This window comes from Monodon monoceros, unplaced genomic scaffold (assembly GCF_005190385.1).
Source record: "Monodon monoceros isolate NGI ecotype Baffin Bay Population unplaced genomic scaffold, NGI_Narwhal_1 Super_Scaffold_1, whole genome shotgun sequence".
Classification (NCBI taxonomy): domain Eukaryota; kingdom Metazoa; phylum Chordata; class Mammalia; order Artiodactyla; family Monodontidae; genus Monodon; species Monodon monoceros.
The window spans coordinates 36,555,486-36,573,608 of record NW_021703765.1 but is presented as its reverse complement, the minus strand read 5'-3'; the positions used below and the strand labels follow the sequence as shown (position 1 = coordinate 36,573,608).

General features: G+C 35.9%; 1 protein-coding gene across 3 annotated transcripts in view; it reads left to right on the top strand.

The window, feature by feature from the left end:
* Positions 1–18,123, top strand: part of KIAA1328 (KIAA1328 ortholog) — a 368,530-nt gene that overhangs the window by 170,702 nt on the left and 179,705 nt on the right. The gene's annotated exons all lie outside the window — the stretch shown is intronic.

Below are 18,123 nucleotides of genomic sequence, written 5' to 3'. Positions count from 1 at the left end.
AGATGTTAATAACAGTAGAAACTGAGGTTGGGAGAAAGGAGGTATATGGTAACTCTGTACTCTGCTCAATTTTCTGTGAACTTAAACTTCTCTAAAAAATAAAGCATATCAATTTTTATAAAAAAAAAAAAGTCCGCATGCCGCAACTAAGATCCCACATGCCACAACTAAGACCTGGAGCAGCCTAAATAAATAAATATTTTAAAAAGTATGTTTGATAAAAATTCATCCAGAATACATAAAGAACTCATAAAACATAGTAACAAGGAAACAAACTACTGAATTAAAACAATGGGAAAAATATTTGGACAGATACCTCATGAAAGAAGATGTACAGATGGCAAATAAGCACCTTAAAAAGATGCTCAATATCATTAGTAATTAGGGAAATGAACATAAAAATCATAATAACATACCACTACACACCTATTCAACATTTGGCTATTGGTCAAAATGTTAAAAGCTTGCTATTGGTCAAAATGTTCTATTCAACATTTGGCTATTGGTCAAAATGTTAAAAGCCCTGTCAAAGATGTGGAGGAACTGTAACTCTCATGCACTGCTGATAGGAATGTAAAATTGTACAACTTTACAAAAGTTTATTTAAGAAAGTGCCAAACATACACTTACTATGTGCTCCATCCATTTTACTAGTTATTAATCCAGAAGAAGTAAAAGCATATATCCACTCACTAATTTTCACAGCTTTATTTTTTATAGCCCCAAACTTGAAACATCCTAGATGTCATTAGCAGGTGCATTGATAAATTATGGTATACTTATATAATGGAATACTACTTGGCAATGAGAGGAAACTACTGATACACGCAACAAGGATAAATGTCAAAATAATTAAGCTAAGTTAGAGAATCCAGACTTAAAAGATTACATACTATAATTCCATTAATATAAAACACTAAGAAAATCAAAATAATCTCTAATGGCAGGAAGTAGATTAGTGCTTGTCTGGTTGGGCAGATGCAGGGGTAGGGGAGTAAGTGGAAAGGATTACAAAGGGACACAGGAAACAGGAACCTACTGTACAGCACAGGGAACTCTACTCAATATTCTGTAATAACCTATATGGGAAAAGAATCTGAAAAAGAATGGATATATGTATATGGTATAGATGAATCACTTTGCTCTACACCTGAAGCTAACACAATTGTAAATAAATGGTACTCCAATATAAAGTAGAAATTAAATTTAAGAAAAAGGGACACAAGGAGACTTCTGGAGGTGATGGATATGTTCATTATCTTGATTATGATGATGGTTCCTGGGTATGTACATATACCAAAACTTATTAGTTTGTACAATTTAGATATGTGGAGGTTATTACATGTCAATTATACCTCAATAAAGCAGCTTTTTGGAAAACTGCATGGTCTTCCTTTAACATTCTAGTTGCCTGGCCTCATTGGGATCAGAACAAATTCTCCAGCCCTGTTTCAGCTTTATCTTTTCCCTTGTAATATACTTAACAGTTCATGATACATTTAGTACTCAAAATAAACTTGTAAGCAGTTAGTATAGCCACTATCCTAACAAACTATATATTCCTGACAAAGTAGAAATGTTCCCATTTGAATTTCTTTTTAATGACACATTACACAGGCTTTAAATGTCAGTCTTTGTATTTTCAAATGTGCAAAAACTAAAATGAAGTTTACATATAAGAGCAATCAACTCCGATAGCAAAAGGCTGAATATCAGTTTCTGAAAATAAATTGTATACGAATCTTTTCTCCAGATAATTTGAGTTTTAAATGTCTTTAACTGTGACATCTTTTTTTAAATTTTTTAATTTTTTTATTGGAGTATAATTGCTTTACAATGTTGTGTTAGTTTCTGCTGTACAATGAAGTGAATCAGCTATATGTATATCTATAGCCCCTCCATCTTGGACCTCCCTCCCATTCCCCCGCCATCACACCCATCTAGATCGTCACAGAGCACTGAGCTGAGCTCCCTGTGCTATACAGCAGGTTCCCATTAGCTATCTATTTTACACATGGTAGTGTATTTATGTCAAACCTAATCTCCCAGTTCGTCCCACCCTCCCCTTCCCCACTGTGTCCATGTGTCCATTCTATATGTCTGAGTCTCTATTCCTGCCCTGCAAATAGGTTCATCTGTACCGTTTTTCTAGATTCCACAAATAAGTGTTAATATACGATATTTGTTTTTCTCTTTCTGGCTTACGTCACTGTACGCCAGTCTGTATGACAGACTCTAGGTCCATCCACATCTCTACAAACGACCCCGTTTCGTTCCTTTTTTTTGACTGAGTAATATACCATTGTATATATTTACCACATCTTCTTTGTCCATTCATCTGTCATTGGACATTTAGGTTGCTTCCATGTCCTGGCTATTGTAAATAGTGCTGCAATGAATTGGGATACATGTGTCCTCTTGAATTACGGTTTTCTCAGGGTATATGCCCAGTAGTGGGATTGCTGGTTCATATGGTAGTTCTATTTTTAGTTTTTTAAGGAACCTCCGTACTATTCTCCATAGTGGCTGTATCAATTTACATTCCCACCAACGGTGCAAGAGTGTTCCCTTTTCTCCATACCCTCTCCAGCATTTATTGTTTCTAGATTTTTTGATGATGGCCATCTGACCAGTGTGAGATGATATCTCATTGTAGTTTGATTTGCATTTCTCTAATAGTTGAGCAGCTTTTCATGTGCCTCTTGGGTATCTGTATGTCTTCTTTGGTAGAATGTCTATTTAGGTCTTCCGCCCATGTTTTAGTTGGGTTGTTTTTTTTTTGATATTTAGCTCCATGAGCTGTTTGTATATTTTGGAGATTAATCCTTGTCCGTTGCTTCATTTGCAAATATTTTCTCCCATTCTGAGGGTTGTCTTTTCATCTTGTTTATGGTTTCCTTTGCTGTGCAAAAGCTTTTAAGTTTAATTAGGTCCCATTCGTTTATTTTTGTTTTTATTTTCATTACCCTAGGAGGTGGGTCAAAAAAGATCTTGCTCTGGCTTATGTCAAAGAGTGTTTTTCCTGTGTTTTCCTCTAAGAGTTTTACAGTGTCCAGTCTTACATTTAGGTCTTTAATCCATTTTGAGTTTATTTTTGCGTATGGTGTTAGGTGGTGTTCTAATTTTCATTCTTTTACATGTAGCTGTCCAGTTTTCCCAGCACCACTTATTGAAGAGGCTGTCTTTTCTCTGTTTTATGTTCTTGCCTTCTTTTCATAAATTAGGTCAACATATGTGCGTGGGTTTATCTCTGGGCTTTCTATCCTGTACCAATCATCTATGTTTGTTTTTGTGCCATACCATACTGTCTTGATTGATGTAGCTTTGTAGTATAGTTTGAAGTCGGGGAGCCTGATTCCTCCAACTCCGTTTTTCAGTATTGCTTTGGCAATTCAGGGTCTTTTGTGTTTCCATACAAATTGTAAAATTTTTTGTTCTAAGTCTGTGAGGAATGCCATTGGTAATTTGATGGAGATTGCATTGAATCTGTAGATTGCTCTGGGTAGTATAGTCATTTTCACAATGTTGATTCTTCCAATCCGAGAACATGGTATATTCCTCCATTTGTTTATGTCATCTTTGATTTCTTTCATCAGTGTTTTATAGTTTTCTAAGTACAAGCCTTTTGTCTCCTTTGGTAGGTTTATTCCTAGGTATTTTATCCTTTTTGTTGCAATGGTAAGTGGGATTGTTTCCTTAATATCTCATTCTGATTTTTCATTGTCAGTGTATAGGAATGCAAGAGATTTTAGTGCATTAATTTTGTATCCTGCAACCTTACCAATTCATTGATTAGTTCTAGTAGTTTTCTGTGGCATCTTTAGGATTTTCTATATATAGTATCATGTCATCTGCAAACAGTGACAGTTTTCTTCTTTTCCAATTTGTATTCCTTTTCTTTCTTTTTCTTCTCTGATTGCCATGGCTAGGACTTCCAAAATTATGTTGAATAAGAGGGGCGAGAGTGGGCATCCTTGTCTTGTTCCTGGTCTTAGAGGAAATGCTTTCAGCTTTTCACTGTTGAATATGGTGTTAGTTGTAGGTTTGTCTTATATGGGCTTTATTATGTTGAGGTATGTTCCGTCTCTGCCCACTTTCTGGAGGCCCTCCACACCTCTCCTGATCCTCTGATCCTGGAGAGCCCCTCCCTGCCCACCATTCCTCTTTGCCCCCCACCTCCCTCCTGCACCCCTAGGGCCCACGTGGCCTGGCGGGGGCCCCCAGAGAACAGAGGACTAGGCCCGGACTGTGACATCTTTATATAAGTGAATATAGATTGAAGAAGTAGCTATAAAACCTGAAATTTCCATGTTTCAATTCTTTTTTACCATGACTGTTAACATGATATAGCTAGGTATTGTGCACACTTCATTGTTTACTCTGCAATAAATTACTTCCCTCCTGACGAATAAATAGACAACCATCACCGTGAGTTAGAAATGTTAGGCATTTGGCTATACCCTAGAATATAGTTCACGGCTTTTAAATATTGTGTGGGTGTGAAAGATTTTGAGTGACCATTGGATAAGCTACAGCATTCTACTTCCTTAAGCCATATTTGGGGATGTTTACTTATAATTATAGTCTTGCTCTAGGGCTTGCTATTTGGTGGACAAGATATTTTTCTGCTCATTCCTCAAGGATCCTTTCTGAATGCCAGTTAAGAGTATGAACTTTGGATCCAGAATGCTTGGATTTCTATATATTAAACTCTACCACCTTGGCAAGTTACTTAACATCAGTAAGCCTCAATTCCTTCATCTGAAAGATGGGGAAAATGTAATGAATATAGCTCATAGATTATCTTTCAGGATTGAAAAGTTAATAAATGCAAGTAGAACTGTACCTTGCATGCAGTAAGTAATATATAACAGTTAGCTTTCCAGTTGGTATCATCATTTATTGTTATAATTGATTTTATTGTGATTGTGGAGTAGGTCCTGGTGGAAACCAAAAATATCATGTGTTTGGGAATGACCTTATGTTTAGTTATTCATCTTTTATACTTATGACATTCAGTCAGAATTATTATGTCAATTTAGGGATTATCACACCTGGTTTTCATTTCTGTTGGTCCTGAGGTACTGAATTCATCAGAATTGAGCACTTTGAGAATAAAATTGAGATTGATGAATAAAGGGTTTTTTTTTTAATCTTCTAGGAATAAAATTTTTGTAGCCACCAGTATTCATTTGGTTTAAAGCACAAGGAAAAATTGTGCTTTATAAAATGGATTACTATGTTCAACTGTTATTTGAGTTCCTGAGAATTACTGCCTAAGCTTAGATCTGTGGCCCATCTAGACTAGCATTTGCTCTTGGATAGGTTCTCAAGGAGAGAACATGGGTAAATCTACAAGAACTAACAGAAGCCCAACCCAAAATTTTTTTTAATTTTTTTCTGCTTTTCTTTTCATTCCAGCATGGCCCTTTGGTTTTTTGTTTTTGTTTCTTTGTGGTACGCGGGCCTCTCACTGTTGTGGCCTCTCCCATTGCGGAGCACAGGCTCTGGACGCGCAGGCTCAGCGGCCATGGCTCACGGGCCCAGCCGCTCCGCGGAACGTGGGATCTTCCCGGACCGGGGCACGAACTCGCGTCCCCTGCATCGGCAGGCGGACTCTCAACCACTGCGCCACCAGGGAAGCCCCCTTTGGTTTCTTTAAATCATTTAGGAGAGAGGTTCTGTCCCAAGAACTCCAGAAATAGCTGGGGAGATTAGTATTTAGTCATTGTGAACATAAGCCGGGAAAAACAGAAAATGTTTAAAGATAGTTTATTGTTAGTATATTATATTTTAAGGTTGTTTATTGTTTCTTTGTTATTGTTAATCTAATATATTCTGGCCTTAGAATATTCAAGCAATCCAAAAATGTACGGTGTATTAATTCCAAGTCCTCTGTATTCTCCTTCCTCAGCAGTAACTAGTTAAATTTGTATATTACTCCAGTTTTTTTTCTATGCAGATCTAATACTTTAATTTTTAAGATAGTAGGTTAATACTATACATATAATTTTTACAACTTTATTTTCTTACTTAATAATATGTATCCTATACTTTCCAGGGGATTACATGTATATATTAACGGCATCCTTTTTAATGTTCATTCAGCATTTTAGTGTGCAGATATATCAATTTATTTATTCAATCCCTTATTGATACATGTCTGGGTTATTTGTAATTTTCTATTACAAAATATAATATCCTGCAGTGAATATCCTTGTACACATAATTTTGAATGTGTTTGCAAGTTCTATTCCCTAAAGTGGAAATGTGTGCTCAAAGAATAAAAAAAAATTTAAATGGTAGATACTGAGAAATCAGAGGTGCTTGTTGAAAGAAAAAAGTAACTCATAACATTAATAGTAGATACTGACAGTGGGAATGGCAGGCTTTGCTTTGCCCTCACTTGAGGTAGCTCCTTGTGTAAACAGTTAATAGTGATTTCTAGAACTTAAAAACATTAAGTTTCCCTGACTCCTCATTCATATTTGTTCTTTCCATTTATTCATTGGTCCTTAGAAGGGGATGCATGGAGGTGGAAGGAAGTATGGATACTGACTTTCTCATTTTACAGAGATACAATCTAAAGTAGTGGATCAAGTAGAGATTATAATTATTATTCAACGTTAGAAAGGTAATGTACAGAAGAACTAAAGATAAAAACACGGCTAAGAAAAACTTTAAAGGATGTAGTGTAAATGAGCTAAATTGTATATCTTTCATAGGGAGGAAAATACTGGATTTTCCTTAACAAATCTGTAACTGTAATTACAGAAGAAATAGAGGTCTAAACATATAATTTAAAGTTTTGGAGGTAACACTGAATAACTAAAGTCAGAAATAGAGAAGAAAGTTTACCTCTGAGGAGTGAGATTGGTAGTAGGGAGCGGAGATGTTTTTATTTTTCATTTTATTTCCTCCTTTAAATGTTGGTATTTCTAGTTCTGTGTTTATTGATTACTTTCCAAATAATATAGAAAATAGATTTAAAAATGAAAGCTGATCCTTTAACTCCATGATGGGATAATTAAGACAGTTGTGGGAAACAGCAATATCAACGTCAAATCAGTTAGTGGGACAAAAATAGACTTAGGGGTATTAGTTATATAGCTTATGAGTCCATTTATAAACTTTCTATATCAAGAAAGTTTATACCATATAGTAGTTTATAAGAAATAAACCTACTTAATTTGAGTTATAGAATTCAACTCATGACAATACATGGATACATTCATTCATTTGACAGACATTCATGAGTGGAGTAAGTTCATACTGTTATTTTTCTTGCCTGTCCCTGATGTGCTTTAAGATGTTGTATAGGAAAGCTCTTAGTGGGTTTCTGTTGAGTGAACTCTTAAAAACTCTCCTCCTAAAACTTAATGTCTCCTTAAAGAGATTTTCAATCAGTCCTTCTCTTTTCAGCCTCACTTCTTCTCTCATTTTTGGTAATACCCAGTGTTTCCTATTCCTGAGCTACTACCAGTCAGCCTGCTTCTGAGTGAGGTTTCTGCTTTGTTCATGCTAAATCAGTTACTGATTCATCCACCTGCTTTCTAACATCCAAAGTTTTGTTGGTATCTTTTCCAATTTTTTTTCTCAGTATGTCTATACCTCTTTATATTCCTTTCCTGCCATTCCTCTACTATTCAATCCACCAACTTTAATCTAAGGTCCAGTTTTATTTTTACAAGTGTCAAATAAAAAACCATTCCATACCAGAATAATCACTGATGCATTAGTAAAGCAACAAAATGAAGTGACTGCTCTTAAAATGAGAAGTGCATAATGATGAAACTGCTTTGTTGATATGTTCTGACCTAGACCTCTAACAAGAGAATCATTCTTTTGTCAGAGGACTGGATTTGGCAAAAACTTTAGTTAAATACACCTTTCTCCTACTTCTCCTTTTTTGGAATGAAGGAAAGTTCTAGTGGTTTTCAATGCAAGAAAAGTTGCATCTTTCTGGTTTCTCTTGAAGAACTCAAAGTAAAATGTGTGATTTCTACAGAGGGCAGAAGAATTCCTTATTGTTTGGGGAGAAGCTGGGTGATGGTGATAACAATAATTACTATTATTTATTGATTGCTTCTGTGTGCAATTTATTTTATAAACAGTGTCTTTTATTAATCCTCAAACTGCCATAAGTAGTTATTTACTCCTTTTTACAAAGGATGAAATAACTTTTCTAAGGTTAAGTAATTTGCCCAAGGTTACACAGTGAGTGTTGGGCACATTATCAAATGATTCTAAAATCCTTTCTTTTCCCACTTTTCCACCTTGTTAGACTCATACTATTTTAATAACAGCAACAATGATAGCCAATAGTTATATAGCATATAGTCTCTACTAGATGCTGTTTTATACTCTTTATATATATTGACATATTTAATTCTCATCCCTTAACCTTATGAGGTAAGCACCATCATTATCCTCTTCTATGGAGGTCAGGGAGAGTAAGTAACTTGCTGAAGGTCAATTAGTTATGGCTATAGTGATGTGGACCAGGATTCTAAGACAGTTGTTTGGTTGTTATTGGAGTAGATGAGAATGTTTTAATTTGTTCTCATTGATTGCTGAGTCTGTTAAAAGGGCTCTAAACTTTAAAAACAGAAAGTAAATAAATATTTGGGTTCTTTTTTCTTTAAAGCTATGAGAAGGTAACATGAAGCAGTAAACGTCTTGCCACAGCTTAAGGTTTCTAGTTAGTATACCAACCCTTACCAAGAAAAAGTAATTAAATAGTGGGGGAGCAGGAGAAATGGGAGGTGTTTTTGTATTAGAGTTCTGGCATTAACATTTGCAGATTGAGAAAAGCTCAAGAATTTTCTCTGAAGTACCCTCTTTATTTTGCTGTACTCTTTAATGTTGTTTCTAATTCCAAGAGAGACTATAATATATATTTCATCCATCCTTAACTATACCAAGAGGCTGAAGATAGCATGCATTATCTTGGCAATGTTTTAGGAGAAAACTCCTATGTCTAGAGTTAGACATTTCGATCTGTTCGAGTACTGCCTGTGTCTAACCTGGACATACACACTGGCTTTGCTTTCCTGTTATGTCTGTGACACTGTAAGACATTCATATAGGAGGAAGCCACTCTAGGGTTCCTGGATGATGCTTTGACTTTGCAGTGTTAAATGCCTTGCTTCTTATTAGGCTTGTCCCCTTCTCCCCTCACTCCCTCTCCCAAAAAGTTGCTTTAAAAGGAAGAATAATAAAGGTATTTTGGTCTCTTTCTCCATAACCAGATTGACCCACTGACAGTCTGACTTTATTAGTTCAGACACTTGGCTATGAAAAATTCCTTTTTCATCCTGATTATTGTTTTATTTTAACACTTTTGATTTAAGAATGAATGTATTTAATTTCTCTTTATTTTTTGTTATTTACTTACTAAGGTTTTGTGATTTGTTCAGCTAGTTCCTATGACTTTCATAGAAGCTTATACTTCTATGACTCATAAAAGACATTTTAGAAAGTTTATGCTCCTGCCTCGTTGAGGTAAGCCCCTATAGCCTACCTTTCCTGCTGATTAGAACTAAAAACTCTGGACAAAATACAAAAGCAACTACATAAATAATCAAAAGCAGACAGTTGGTGCTGGGAAATTAAAACCTGGAGGGGCAACTAGTTTGGCGTGCGTTTCCTAGTGTTTTGTTTTGTTTATTTTTTCCCGTGGTTTTGCCCCCAGTTATGGAGCTGGGCAACAGTGGCTCTGGCAATTAAAACTCTGATAGAAACCTCATTTTTCTATCCAGAGAAATCAAGAAAATGCATCCTGCATTTAATAGTATGGGGGAGGGATCTTTATGTTTTTTCTACCTTTCCCAGCTTTGCTCCTAAGACAGACCCAGTTGCAAGGCTGCAGCTATAGTAGAAGTGCTACAAGAGAAACCCTGTCTTTCCTGCCAGATAACCCAGAAAGGGGCATCTGTGATGAAGACTAAGGAGGACGTCTTAGAAAAAAAGAGAGCTGGGGAGGGTGTCCCCTCATTTTGTGTATAACCAGCACAAGTACTAGTTTGTGCATGTGTCAGACAAACCCACAGCAGCATACCACAATCTTTGAGAACTGGCCTTCAGTTAGAACCACTCCTCAGAGGAGGTGAGGAAGAACTTGTGGTCTGAACCAAACTGACCTGATTGCCTGTTAAAACAGATAAACAAATCCTCTAGCAGATTATAAAAGATCAAAGGACTGACAGCCAATACAGCATAACATTAAAATGTCCAGGGTATGATTCAAAATTATGCTGCCTACAAAAAAAACAGGAAATTATAAACAATTCTCAAAGGAAAAGAGAGATGCCAACCCCAGGGTCACCCAGATTTTGAAATTATCAGGGAAAGACTTTGAAGAAGCTTTTATAGCAATTCTCCGTGGCATAAATGTAAACACTTTAAATTAATTTCTCAGTAGAGAAATAGAAACTATTAAAAACAACCAAATGGAAATTTTGGAACCAAAAAAATACAGTATCCGAAATAAAAAATTCACTGGGTGGGCTCATCAACATAGTGGAGTGACAGAAAAAAAAAAGTCAGTAAACTTAAAGATAGATCAATATTTTTCAACTTTTAAAACAGAAAGAAAAAAGAAAGATAGGGGAAAAAAATGAACAGAGCCTTAAAACCTAACTTATGTCCAGAAGGAAGAAAAAGATTACGTACAAAAAGCTGGAAAGAATAACCAGTTCTTAAGGGAGAAGGCAGCCTCTGCCAAAAAAGAGTAAGTCTTTTATATAAGACACAAATCAAGGTAAACTTTCTTTTTAAAATCTTGGGAGCCTTTGCAAGGATATGCTCAAGAATGTCAGTTTGCACAAAATTGTCTTGCAAATAAAGTACTGAAACATTTTCTGTCACGGAGAATGCTAGTTGCCTACCTATTATCTATTCTTCCCTTATTCCTTCTTAAATGAATGCCAGTCTTATTGAGAGTAACAGTGTTGCAGGATAAAACCCGCATTACCCAGCCTCTTTTGCAGATGGAGTGGCACTGGGATACAGGTCTGGCCAGTGAGATGTAAGTAGAATTTGTGCCATGGAGTTTCTAAGAAACTCCCTTAAGAGGGCCCGGGGGTGGGGGTGGGGTGGGAGTGTAGCAGGCTCCACTGTCTGCTACACTCGATTTTATGCCTTTTTTCATCCTTTATCCAGTCTCTTTTTCCCCTATGGCAGCGGTTCTCAACCAGGGATGATTTTGACCCCCAGGAGAAATTTGGCAATGTCTGGAGACATCTTTGGTTTTTACAACTGACAGTTGCTAGCAGCATCTAGCAGGTAGAGGCCGTGGGTATTGCTAAACATCCTACAGCGTACAGGACAGTCTCCCACCACAAAGAATCATCTTGTCCAAATGTCAAGAGGCCAGATTGAGAAGCTTTGCTCTATGGAATGCTGACCTGATGTTGCAGATTAAATAGCCATTTTGTGAGTAGAAGGTGGCAAGTCCATGTCTGAACAAAAATATAGAAGGAACTGAAGTCCTGATGACATTGTGACACTGCTGTAACAGCTGCAGACTGTGTTCTTCCAGAGGCTTCATTACAAGAAAAAGAAAACACCTAATTTATTTAAGCTAATGGATTTATCTTTCCTTACTTATTTACTAACTACGTAGAGTATTTATTTAGAAGTTGTTAGTCATAAAGATTAGGGCAGCTAAAATATAAATAGTAATGAAGAGGTCTTAGATATTGAAAAGAATAAGGAAGAGCTTATCATGTTTATCTGGGCAAAGAGGCATTTGAAGAAAGTATCTTTTTCTAAAGATTATCTTGAAGGGAGTTGTACCATTCTGTGGGTTTTTTTAATGAAGAACTTTTCTGTTGTTACTATAACATATTTCGTTCTAGTGCCAGAATTTGGCCTCCTCAGCTTCCACTAGATCTGTAGTTAGCTTGGATCACATAGGGACTTAACTACTTGAGTCTCCATTGCCTGGGGTTGCAGATCCACTAAAGGGAAAGTGATGGAGGTTAAGCATTGTATATACTATGGAAGGATAAGAGGTAATGTTGGTTGAGCTTTTGGGGATCCCTTTCTGATTATGGGGGCAACATCAAAGCTAAAACACCATGTCTAGCCTTGAAATTCAGTTAAAATGATGCTGTCATTTGAAATCATGCCACACTAAGATCTAAGGAACTAAAGCTGTTTGTTCTGACCAAAAAGAGGATAAAGGTATAGCAATAATTGATGGAAACAAAAAATGGAAAATTCAACATAAAAAATTCCCTAACCATGAAATTGCCTCATGTTCTCCAGAAAATGGTATTTCTTTGCTTTAAAAATGCTGGTTTGAAGCTGTCGCAGAGCGATGCCATATTTACCTAAATTATAGGGACCCTTTAAGTAGCCATTTGTGGAATACAAGAAACTTAGTGCACTTGTAAATTTATACCTGTGACAGCCTGATTCTCACTGCAGAATTCTAGGGGTGAAAAACACCCCCAAACCTTCTAATCCATTCCCTTACTATTGTGGGAAATTGTATATCAGTAAAAGATACAGATTGTACCCTAAAGGGTTTCAATCTAATGAAGCTAACAGTAAATATATACTGGGTCTGTCCACTAACATCTCAAAAATAGTGTGACTAAAATTGAACTCTTGATTTCCCTTCCAAACCTGTAACTCTCTCATCTGCCTAGCTCGGTAAATGGCATTCCTATTCTTTCTGTTTCTCAGGAAAAATCTTTGAAGTCATAATTGACATTTTTCTTTCTCTCTCACCCCCAGAGCCAATCCATCACCAAATCCAGCCCATTCTAAACATATCACAGCTAATACCATTGCTTACCACCTTCACTGCTTCCACCCTAGTTCAGGTCCACTTTTTACCAGGATTACCTCCTAGATTTTTACCCAAGTGAAATGAAGACCTATATTCACATGAAAACCTATATGTGAGTGTTTACAGTGGCTTTATTCATATTCCTTAAAAACTGGAAACAATCCACATGGCCCTACTCAGCAAAAAAAGGAACAGACTGTTAACGTACACATTACATACCTGAATCTCCAATGCATTATGCTAAGTGAAAGAAGCGAGACTCAAAGAGTGAGTCCATTTATATGACATTCCTGAAGAGGAAAACTACAGAGACAGAAGCAAATCAAGAATTTTTAGGGCTGATTACAAAGCATGAGGAGTTTTTTTGGTATGATGGAACTTTCTTGATTATTATGGTGCTTACCCGACTGTACTCATTTCTTAAAACTTGAAAAACCATAGACTTAAGGATGAATCTTATTGTACATAAATTGTATCTTAATTCAGAAAAAAAAAGAATTCATTGTTAGTAATAGCAGAAGACTTGTCAGTCAGAGTTCAGTGTGGGAAACAGAAACCATTCAAGATATTTTAAACAAGAAGGAATTTTATATACTAGGAATAAAAGCTTTGGAAGTGCCTAAGAAGCGATTTTATGTTGGACTTCGGTTGGTGACTTCAGAACAATATAGAACTTACATACTCAGGGCATAATGCTCTGAGACCATCACTGGAGCTATGCTGGAATCCAGAGCAAAGCATCTACTGCTGCTGCACTGGTCTCTGGACATCCAGGAAACCACAGAATAGATTCCCACCAGTGAGACCAAAGGGTTAGGAAGCCAGGTCACCAAGCCATTGGTGCTTCTGCTGCTGCCACACTGCTGCTTCTTACCCCAAAAAACTGAAAAATGTTCCCTATTTTGTTAATGCTGGAGAGAATTCTCATGTTTTCACCATTGTCCTTGGCAGCAGAGACAAACAAAGAAGACCCCCAAAATCATGTGAAATAAGCAGAACCTAATTGACATCCAGAGCTCTGGCTAATAGAAGGGAGTCTGTAGTTTCCCACATTTTATAATTAAATGGAGGGTGGAGTAAGCCATGCGTCAGTGGTCAGCACAATATCTAAGCTTCCATCAATAAGGGACTGCTTAATGAATTATGATATGTTATACAGTAGATGAAGGATTTACCCAGGTGGCGGGTATTCTGTAAGCTGGAGTATATAATTGCACTGTTGAGTCTTGGTTAATAAATTCTGGTGCTTTAAATATAGAACTCTTACATCTAACTGTACTGAAGTCAATATATTGCAGTTTCTATAATCCTACTTTTAAATTTGTGTAGCAAACATTGCTATTTCTTTAAGATAGTTAAATAACTTCTCTTTTTCAAAATTAATTTGAAAGATTACAGGACAAGTTAGGCTTCCTAATATCGAGAATGCCATACATAAATTTAGAAAACAAGAATTTTTCAAAATCGTAAATAATATAGAAGAGATCTTTAACAACTTTCTACATGAGGCAGATCAGCTACAGATAAAGGACTAAGTTTATATAGAATATGTAGTAGAACACAGCCTTATCTCTTGGCTGTGAAATGCAAATGTTGCCTTCCAAGTGGCATGTGGATCACTGTTCTCAGAGGAATGCCCTGATGGCATCCTCTCTCACGTCACCTACGACACAGCTGGTGTACATGCACGCTCCTGTGTGTACGTACACCACCAGAATGGGTCTGAGTAGACTCACTGCAAACTTAAAGCTCCAGGGAGAAGTATTTTAGTTCGTGAACACAAGCCTGTTAAGTTCGGCCCTCTCTCACCCCCACAAAATAAAGTCCAAGTTAAAAAGTATCTTTAAATAAAAAATAAGCTATTTTATCTTAAAGTGTACGAGCAATGCGCTTAGAGTGAATTGCCTCAGAAACTAAATGGCCAGACTTCCTCTAACAGATTTTAATTATTTTTATAGTTTTTCCCAGATGAAGACTCACAATAGCCTTTTTAAGTAAACTAGAGCAATTCTTTCATCTTCATTGCAAGCTTCAGACCCTAAACAAAGCATGAAGCTGGGCAGTGCACTGTTTAATTTTCAGATTGGATTTTTCATTATGTTTTATGATAGCTTTTTATTTTTATCAAGTTGCATCTCAGCCTTCTGTTTAGACTCAAGAAGATTTATGGCAAATGATCTGGGTGTTTATTTGGACAAACATGCAATAAATCAGTCTACTGTTTCAATAAAGTGTTATTAATAGAACACATTATTCTGTTCAGCATTATGTTATCTTTAAAATTAAGCAGAACATTACTGGTAGTGAAACTAGTTTCAATCAATACATTCCTGTAATGAAACCTATTGTATAAGAAACTTCTTTTTAAGGAGGAAAAGTGTCCTTAACACAACTACCAACTACCAACTTCTGACTCTAGAGATGGCATTTCACAGTTTCTAAAAATTATTTGGTAGGATTTCTTTGTGTTTGTTTTGGTGTTAAGATAGTTTCCTGAAAGTTACCTTGCAGCAGTTAGTGCATAAATGTTCCTTAAACGCTTTTTTTTTTTAATTGAAGAATTTAGTTGGCACTTGACCTGGCAGAGACCCACCCAGGTGTGTGCTTCAGTGAAATTGAGGTCAAAGCTGCTGTTGACACTCAGGAGTATAAGAATTGCCAATTTCTCTTCTGATCGTATAGAATTTCTGGTTAAATTTATTAATGGAGTATAGATAGAGGATATAATTTTAATTTTTCAAAATTCATATAATAATGAGAATTTACTAGGAGTGAGCCCCGATTTAAATCCTCTATCACCCACTATACTCCCTATTAAAATTTTAGAATGACGGCTTTAAAATCAAAGGTGGCTAAAGTCTCAGGGTGGTACTGCAGTCTCAGGAGAACTTCACTGCACAGGGACTGGCGGGTTGTTTCTGTTGCTGTCTTCTGTTTAGATAGCAAAGTGCCTTGAGAAAAGGCTGCTATTTAATAATGCCGTGGGAAATTAAAGACCTTTGAATGTTAAATTGTGTATATTTTCCAGTGGAAAATCTCTTAAAACATACTTTCTGCTTTTGCTTGGTACACAGTATTGTCATCACATGGCAGTTTAAGGAATCTGGAGACTGGTTGGAATTCCAAGTTTACTCCTTTACTTCTGTCGTTTTATATTTTGAATCTGAATGTAAGAAATAGAGATTATCTTACTGTGGTTTTATTCTCATTAAATTGTTAAGAAGTTGTTTTGGGAGATGAGAGTTATGTTAAGATGAAAAAATAATTATGAAAATCTAAGCCATCATACATATTCTACTGGCTTAGGATAAAGTTTCCATAGTCCATCAGGCAAATAATTTGATCACGTTGCTGTACGACTTTAACAGTAAACAAGCGAGTTCTAATACATTCTTTGAATACCACTGCTAACATTTAAATGCAGATGGTTATCATATTTTTTCATACCAGTAGGAGACTACTTAAAATCTGCGTTGGAGTGAAGCATATGGTAGCAAGCAGTACACTTGATTCTGGTTTTTATCTTAGTTCCACCTCAGAACTTTTAAATGCTACATTTCTGAAGGAAGGTTCATTTTTGTGTTATGACTGTGAACACCTGTGAACCACTGAGCTTAATTTGTTTACAGCTGACAGTGATTGTGTGTGGAGACTGTGGCAGCAGTTGGCAAGGAGCAACTGACCATTTCGTTATCTCTGCATTGTCTTATTTTTCTTGTTTCCCCAACATTTTAACATCATCTGTGTTTTGTTAAGTTATTTGTAGGTTTTTTTTTTCCTAGTAGTTTTATCTGGTTTGGTATTAAGGTAATTCTGTCTTCACTAAATGAATTGGAAATTGTTTCTTCCTTTTTCTATTTTCTGTCTTTGTGATATTATAATTTCTTTAATTGACATGGAGGTATTCAGATGTTCTCTTTTGTCTTCAGTCAGTTTTGGTAATTTCTGTCTTTTAAGGGATTTGTACATTTCATAAGTTGTCATATAAGTAGCATGAAGTTGTTCATAATATTCCTTTTTCAACTTGATGATGTCTGTGGCATTGCATCCGTGTGCCCCTTTTTCATTTTGATGATTTGTATCTTTTTTTTCTTGATCAATCTTATTGATTTTTTAACAAAACAGCTTGTATTAGATTTTCTCTATTGTTTGTTTTCTATATCATTTATTTCTGGCCTTATGTTTATTTTTCCTTCTATTTATTTCAGTTTTAATTTGCATTTCTTTTTCTAACTTCCAAGATTGACATTTAGATCATTGGTTTGGGACTTTATTCTTTTCATTTAAAATTACAGATGTACACATTTAAACATTTAAAGTTATAAACATTTAATGTTATAAATTTCCCTCTGAGAACTCCTTTACCTGCATCCCACACTTTCTTATGTTGTGCTTTTTTTTTTCAAAATATTTTCTTTTTTTTTTTTTTTTTTTCGGTACGTGGGCCTCTCACTGTTGTGGGCTCTCCCGTTGCGGAGCGCAGGCTCAGTGGCCATGGCTCACAGGCCTAGCCGCTCCACGGCATGTGGGATCTTCCCGGACCAGGGCACGAACCCGTGTCCCCTGCATTGGCAGGCAGACTCTCAACCACTGCGCCACCAGGGAAGCCCCAAAATATTTTCTAATTCCCTTTGTGGTTTCCTCTTTGAACGGTTTATAATCATTTATAAATTTTTCTTAATTTCAAATTTTTGCAGATTTCTCAGATAACTTTCTGACATTTATTTCTAATTTAATTCCTCTGTGTCAGAAAATGGAGTCTCCACAATTTCAATATGTTGAAATTATTGAGACTTGTTTTATATCCTGTGATACGACCTATCTTGCTGAATAGTTCATCCACATGTAAAAGTAACCTAATCTACAATTATTGGATGGAATAGTCAATATATAGCAATAGGGTCAATGTTTTTAAAGTATTTGTTCAGGTCTTCTATATACTTACTGATTTGGGGTCTGTTTTTTCTGTCATTAACTGAGAGCTTTGAAAGCTCCAAATATGATTATGGATTTATTTTTCTTTTTATTTCTATCTTTCCTTCACATATTTTGAATTTCAGTTATCAGATGCCTTTGCATTTAGGATTGTAATGTCTTCTTGGTGCATTAAGTTCTTTCATTTTGTAACATGCTTCTTTATCCCTGATAATATTACTTGTTCTGAAATACCTTGTATGATATTAATATAGCCACTCCAGCTTTCTTATAATTAGAATTTGTAGAGTATATTCTTTTCCATCCTTCTAGTTTTCCCTATCTTTGTCTTTATAATTAAAGTAGGGTTCTCATAGTTGGATTTGGCATGTAGTTGGTTTTGGTTT